Source organism: Etheostoma cragini, chromosome 1 (genome assembly GCF_013103735.1).
Source record: "Etheostoma cragini isolate CJK2018 chromosome 1, CSU_Ecrag_1.0, whole genome shotgun sequence".
NCBI classification, from domain to species: domain Eukaryota; kingdom Metazoa; phylum Chordata; class Actinopteri; order Perciformes; family Percidae; genus Etheostoma; species Etheostoma cragini.
Genome location: NC_048407.1, coordinates 26,619,215 through 26,627,080, shown reverse-complemented (window position 1 = coordinate 26,627,080; position 7,866 = coordinate 26,619,215). Strand labels below are relative to the sequence as shown.

General features: G+C 38.3%; 1 long non-coding RNA gene across 1 annotated transcript; it reads left to right on the top strand.

The window, feature by feature from the left end:
• Positions 1-4,311: 4,311 nt before the first annotated feature.
• Positions 4,312-5,291, top strand: LOC117946894. The gene is made up of 2 exons (XR_004657116.1): positions 4,312-4,682; positions 5,146-5,291. It is a non-coding gene; the product is annotated as an uncharacterized LOC117946894 (long non-coding RNA).
• The last annotated feature ends 2,575 nt before the right edge of the window (positions 5,292-7,866 follow it).

Here is a 7,866-nt window from a genome sequence, read left to right as displayed (position 1 = left end):
TTTGAAAAACCGGGAAATTAGTTGCTCTCATTGTTTATTTTATTTCTCACAACGTGGAGGAATGTTTTTTCTGACATTATTTTAAAGGAAAATCTCTGATCCTGAGTATTTTATGATTTCAGTGTGATAGCCATGGTGATGGACTATAATAATTTATATAAATTGTGAAGTGTCATGATTGGTTTTCCCTGTTCTATGACTACATTTTTTTTACAGTATGCCCCATATGTATTATCATAGAATTTTCAGTAAAAAAACACATGTTTGCGGGAAATGGATACTGAGATGTCATTACTGATATAAAAAACGAATGTGCAATATCAAAATTGCAAATCGATACTGCAAAATCCACTTCTATCTAGCAGCAGCAATATGATATAGGATTTATTTTTTTTTTCTTTAGATCCACCGTAGATTTAGAAAACACTGTAAACTGTGTTGCAGTGGAACCTGTATTTTAATTATTTTTTTTTTTTAACATTTTGCGTATTTCACGTAATGAACATATTTTTCACACAGTACATTCAGTTACATGCAGCAAGTGTTATTATCCCTGAACTCTGTTGTATAATATATCTGTCAGTTACAATATTCAACAGAAAGAGACTGACTGAGCTTACAGCCTGTCAGTCAGGATGAAGGACACAGATTCTCATGGAGTTGACAGCCTTGCCTCTTAAAAGTCTCATTTTTGGACATTGGTCTGCCACCCACAATGTACAGTAAATGAGAAAATTCTCCAGACATGCCAGCAAAAAAAGTTATTCTGTAGAATATGTAGTTAACCTTTTTTATCACTCTTCCAACTTTGCTTACTAGTAATGGCATCGCTTTATTCCAGAGTTATTTACATGTACATGCTAATTGAACAAATGTAGTGTAATTTATGTATGAACACCATTTTCAGGGACAGTTCAATTTTAACATGATGTGATTGTTTTGGTCACTTGGACAGAACTCCCCATTACGATTAAACCACAACGCAACTTCTGACATATTATGATATTTTTTTTGTGGCTTTTTTTGTGGCTAACATGTTAGCAGACAATTAGCATTGACAGTATTTGGATTCACTAGCCAAATAATAGTAACTATGAACTCTGTTTTACTGGTGTTCAATCGTTTGTAAGAATATTAGCTGGGCTCTTTGCTTATGTATATGATATGTTTGTTTATATTTAATATGTTTTGACCAAGTTAGGTCAAGGTTTGTTAGCTTATTTAGCTAATAAACAGCATGCTACTGCTGCTGGGATTGGGGCTGTTGAGGGTAGAATGTGTGGCTTGTACAATCAATGTTAAAGAGCTCTGTAGAGCTGCAAAGTTGTGTGACATTTCTGTATGCTAATTGATTTAATTTTTAATTTCTTATAAATCACAACAAAGATGGCAGTGGTGGTTACAGGCAATGAAATCAGATCTTTATGGTCGTCAAGACTCTCCTGTTGTCCTTGAAAGCTGAGTGGGTTCACTCATTAATGGCTGTAATTGGACTGTTTGAAATATCAGGACCGCTAATGCTACTTTGACAGTGATTTAATTTGACATGTTAATCAATCACCAACATAGCTGGAGCAAACACTAATATGTTAACAAGGGATATAAATAGTATTGATATTGTATGCAGACAAAGGTGTGGTACACAAGGCATTGTGTATGATCGAAATATATATTTTCTCTTTGTCTATTGATTAATTTTGCTCTTTCTTTTTTAGCTATTGAGTCAGGGTTGTGTTTTCTCAGCAATGGATGCAGAAAATAAAAGGAAATGTCATAAAATAAATAATTCCTAATAAACCTTTGTGTGGTATACATGTCATGGTGAGTAGTTTCTGTTCTTTGTACTGCTCTCCTTTAGTCCTTGCTTGCACCATTAATTAGCTATTCAGTGCCTCTTCATTTGTAAATATTATAGCTCAAAACCAGTTTCAATGGACTTGCTGTTTATGGAACAAATCCCCTCCCTTCCCAAAGTATTAGATTAATTACTTTGCTTTAATGGGCCCCACTACTAGGTGCTAGTAATTAAAAGATAATGATTGGTCCCTTTGAATGTTACAAATAAAGATGCACAAACTCATTTGTGTTATTCAGGTTGTCCAGTAAAAGATTAGACCATGTGTGAGGGTGGGGGTGTTGGGGGCTACTTGCTATTTCTGACAAATTATCCAAGCTTTCCTGTGGTGTGTCTCTGCTCTCAGCAATCCATAGCAGATACACTTTGGATTATTACTCTGGATAAAAAAAATGAATAAACACAGCTGTTCGTTGGCATTCATCTCCATGATCCCTGTCTCTATGAATAGCTGTAGAAAAACAAAAGGGAAGTGATTTACGTTTTAAATTAAGGATTGAATCTCGTTTACACACTTTTTATTGGATGTTGACAGCTGTGTTTGGGGATGAAATAGTCCAATCTTTCTTTGCAGAGACTGGTGAAACTCCTCGTGAACCCTGTTTACATGTCTTTAAATACTGACCTGCTGCAAGATAATAAAGTGTTAATCAGTGTGGCTTAGATTAGGTAGTTACATTTTGTTACCTTTAGAGTCAGCCAGGTTAGCTGTTTCCCCCTTTTTTCAGTACTTACTCCAAGCTAAAATAGCCAACTGCGGTATGTACCTTCACATTTACCATGACAAACATGATAATCCTATTGATCTGGCACATCATGTGTAGGCGAAGACGTAGTGAAGACGTGGCATGTCAAGTACTATAGTGAATCCAATAAAGATAGTCACGTTTGATTTTCATAATTAAAACAACACATGGAATGCTCAATACTTTAAATGAAATAAGCAGGGAATGGGATTTCTTGCCCACAGAGTTCATGTATTGCTCAATAACTCACTGCAGCAAAACCCCTGACAGATGGCCAAATATGGCCTTTGTGATCTGAGCAGGTCATGTGAACCACAGCTTCTTGGTAATGGACTGAGGAATTATGAAAAGAAGAGGAAAGATTGCTCACGGTAATCAGGCCAGATCCTCTGTTAGGAGTCACAGAAAGCAAAAAACTATGTAGGGACTTCTAATAAGAACACAAGTGATTAACACCTGGTAGTTAATGCACATGACAGGCAACATGTTATGTAAAGACTCAGCACTCACACACTTGAATTTGAATCTCAGCAGGAGAAAAGCATGAGGAAAAGGAAAGCCCTGCTGCGTCCAAGCCTTCTTCCTACTGTTTGTAATCTTCGGACACACTTGGGGCCTGAAAGAAAGGTTCCTCAACCATATGACAACCTCTAGCTCTGTGATGCAGAAATATGTTTAGGAATCTTAATTTTTCCACAGACAGATCTAGCCAAATAATTTGATCATTTATTTAAACGTGCAGCCAAATGCAAGGACGAAGTCCAAGAATATTTTTTTAATGAGCCTTCTGACATTTAAAGTGTCGGCCCTCATATTAACATGGGTATGTCATCAGTTTGTGATGTTCCTTGTGTTCCACGTATGTGATGAATGCTGCTGTTCAACAGAACTAGTTTCATGAGTACCATTGAAAGTCGAGTTTGCTTTAAGTGACAATATGACAAAAAGGATGAGGTTTCAACCTGTGCAAACTGAGAAAAACATACATGTGAAAATTAGAGTGGAGTGAATGGGTTGTTGACATCTTGTATCATGGTGAAGTGAATTTTATTATTTATTTATTTCAAAGATTCATTTTCCCTTTATTCAACAGTGACAGTAGATGGACAGGAAAGGGGGAGAGTAAGAGAGGGGATGACACGCAGCAAAGGGCCACAGGTTTGATTCAAACCCGGGCTGCTTCGGGACTCAGCCAACATGGGGCGCACGCTCTTACTGGGTGAGCTAGAGGTTGCCCCAGGGTGAAGTGAATTTGATGTGTACCTTTTTTTATTCATCAAAACCGGCCTCCTTTGCTTGTGTTTTAATAAACTAGGTTGGAAAATGTCACAAGTAGGCTACAACATAAGATACTGTGCTTGCCAAACTGATTCCAGGAGCGCAGCGCTATAAAACTATGGGCTACGCTGCAGGGTATTTCCCATGAACCTGTTTTGGCCTAATTAGTATTGGAAAACATATTTTTTGCACTAATAACAACAACAAAAAGTTGGCACGTCTGCACAAAAGGACACAGGAATACTGTGAAGGCCTGTAGGCTATTGGATTTAATTTTACACTGGCAGTATTCTCCTGATTCCAAAGCGGTCATAGCAAAACACATTCAGCCACCAATTAAAGTGATGTTTGCTCTGGCCAATCAGAGGAGGAGGTTGCCATAACTGATCAGTGGGCGGTGTCAAATGTCCTTTGCCCTTTAATGCACGCGACGCGCAGTTGCCCGGACAAATTTGTAGTGGATAATTTGCAATTTTTTGAGCATGTGCCTTTGGTTAACTATGGCGTCCTCATTGGACTGTGGACAGAAGACTAGTTAATAGTTTAGTTAAGATTTTCCTGGTGCAGCTAATTGCTCAGTGCAGCTAAAAAGTTGGGAGCTAGGCCACCACTAAACATGCTTGCAAATAAGTTAGCTAGCTACTAAACATTGCCCTAGCAGGTTAGCTAACATAGAATGACACATAAGCCGATGTTGACGTTCTTCCCCCGTGTTTGCTCTGGCGGCTAGGGAAACGTGATTAAAGCTGTTAACTTCGAGAGGGACACAATCTCTTTTTATCAGGAAAATGATTTGGACCCTGGTGAGTGTAACCTGGTGACACTGCTCACTATTAATTCCCATTTATGAATCTACATAAGTGGAAAAGCCTTTGCCAGAATACAAATTATTTTGCCACGAGGTGAGCTGTGTAAAACATTAATATACACATTTCTAGAAACAAAAGTTACATTTAACGTTAGGCTACTGGACAGATTGAATGTTCCTACAGGAGTCCTACATTTCTCATGCTTCTAGAGAGTGAATGTTTATTTATGATATGGCAAGTAATATATTGTATATTATAAGTAAGCAAGTAGCCATATATATAAAAAACAATAATAGAAATAGATTTTGATTGATCACATAAATGATGCTGGGGGCCTACATCTTTTAGTGTAAAAACCTTCTTTAGAATCTTTTGATATTAGATGTGTTTTTTATTCATGAAGGCCTTGTTTTAAATGGAAATTTACATTATTTTCTGCCCATTACATTGTACCCAGGAAAGCGCTGAGTTGGAAGCGGGATCTTCTCTGGAAGACCTTTCCCAGGGTTTGCTCCAGTTTTGTAAGGTAGGTTGTTTTCATTAGCTCTTTCTGTGGCTGTTGTGACTGAGTGACACTACATATTTACAAAGTACTGTGTGATTAAAAATGCAGCAGGAAAGCAATTTTTAAAACGCTGAGTTGGAAACTGCAGGAACAGGTAATTGTTTATAGCACTCCCAAGTGTCCCCATAAATGCCTCTTTGATTCTAATACCAGGCAAACTAACAGGAGCTTTCCATTAACAGCATTTGCCAAATCAACATCTTAGGGTGATTATGAACATGTTTCCAAGAGCAAATGCTGTGATGGATGCTAGACAGAGTGTGTTGATAATTACACAGTGGATAATGGACGGAGGGCAGTAGCACATTGCAGGAGGTGCTGGACCCAATGGGCCATGATAATTAACCAAAATCTTAATGACACTAGGCAAAATGATTCCCCCCCTGACTCGTATATGATAAATATTGAATGTTTCATTACAATAATGATGGGAATGCAAAATGTCAAACCACTAACTGTCAAACCTTTGCTGCTGTTGTCTTGTAATTAGAGAAAGCTCTGTCTCCAACTGTCTTATGTCCCAGTGCAGCCTCCACCAACATTTAACACAAACTCATGAAAGAGTGGTGACAGGAAAGGGAATTGTGTGTAGAAATTAGTTGGACTGCATATTCAAGAGTTTACCATTACTTCAGTAGTTAGCATTCACTGGTGTGTGTGTATCCTTTTGACAATTAAGAGTTACAAAAGCTAGACCTACTTACAAAGAATGCAATACTTTTGTGTACTTATGTTTCCAAGATAGTTGCAAGTGAACCAAACTTTTTTTTCCCGGGGATAGAAAAGGCACTTTTTATGTTACCACAACAATCTATTACCAAAAGCCCTAAAGAATTGACTTTTTGTTACAGTTGTGTTCAGATAGAGAAATGAGTGGGCATCTTGTAGAAATGACAAAGTGAACCAAAGTGGGCTTATACAAACACATTAGTCAAGTTATTTTGACCACCTAGCCTTTGTGTAAGCTTGCTCTACACAGTTGAGAAATCCCAGTTCAATTTTCGTCCTGGCTGCTTTAACCCACATATACACCAGAGGGGGCGATGATCGATACACTGTACTTGGCCGTCATTATCAAGACTTATATCCCCTTCAGCTCAGGGCCCATTAAATCAGAGGACCACATTCTTCCCGCCCAGTGTCTCAGCCACGACTCTTGAGTCACATTAAGCTCTGATTTACGTGTATTTAATGGCGGGCCACCCTTAATTAGCTGATGGCGCAAAAAACACAGCTACTACAGAAAAGGATGACCATCTAAGGCTCAGGAAGATGTTTGTTTCAGGCCACACTCAATCTGTCATCCATATCAAGCTGCACTCACATTGCAAAAACAGCTTCCTCTCGTGGCTGTGGCCATACGTCATGTGTTGAGAGAAGCCTGAGGCGATACTGAATTCTTGCTGAGATGCCCGATCCCTTGCATAACTTCAAGATTTCAGTTATGTGAGACTTGGTCTGTAGCAAGGTCTGTAACTTCTCTTTTCTGAAGTGTTTGCTGTCAGACGGTGGACTCTGATGACTTCTTCCTCGCTCTTGTTTTTGGTCACAATCCATTGGTTCCAGCCTGAGAGGCTGTCTATATCATTAGCAAAAAAATAATTTGGTTAGTTTAATGGAGTGACTTAGACTAAGAAGTTGTTGCAACAAGAATACCCTGAAGTGACTTGGGATGTATTACCACAGTAGCAGTGGCTGCTCATTAGCTCCTTGCAGTGTTATTGCAGTTAGGCTCATAAGAAACCTGCATAATATCCATGCACGGCTGTAAAAGAGAGACGGCTGATAAATTGCATAATAACCAGATTAGCAATATGTCACACTAAGCCTCTGGCAAACGGCAAGGGAATTGGGAAGATTCTATCCTCCCTGTGAGATGAGAAAGATATAAATAGAAACCTTGAATCACAATTTGTCAAGTTACATGAGTAGAAATGCATTCCCCTTTCAACCCCACCCTAAATATGTAAGGTTTCTTTTTTAGGCAGATTTTATCAAGTCATTATCAAATGGGGACGTAACTGTTGGGGCTACACAATTAATCAAAATTTTATCGAAAATCGCAATATGGACTAGTGCAATATCCAAATCGCAGGGTGTGGCGCAATATTTGTTAAAGGCAAAATATGTGTCAAACTATTAGGAATTAAGGATTGTGTTGCCGCAGAGACATCTTTAATATTTTTCAATGAAAATGAGAAAAATATCATTCCCTCCCAATATCGCGAATCATATTGGAATCACAATATGGGTCAAAAATAAACACAAGTAGTTATTTCCTCATATTGTGCAGCCCTAGTATCCGTAAAAGCATTGACAAATATCACAGTCACGCAGGTTGGAGTCACTCAAAAACCTCTAGTTTGTGAATGGTATTTCAGACTGCATATATGACGCAGGGCATGGCAGTCTTCTGTAAGACAAACTCTGCCTATTGCAACGTGACAATGTGCTATATAAGTCAAAGGTATGTCTGACGATCATTTTCGACGATCAAAGTTGCAATACCCATAAAATGTGATGGGCTCCCAAAACAGTTTATTCTACATTACATTGAGACTTATTTGGTTTCGTTTTCTTGCTCTCTCTCTCTCTCTCTCTCTCTCTCTCTCT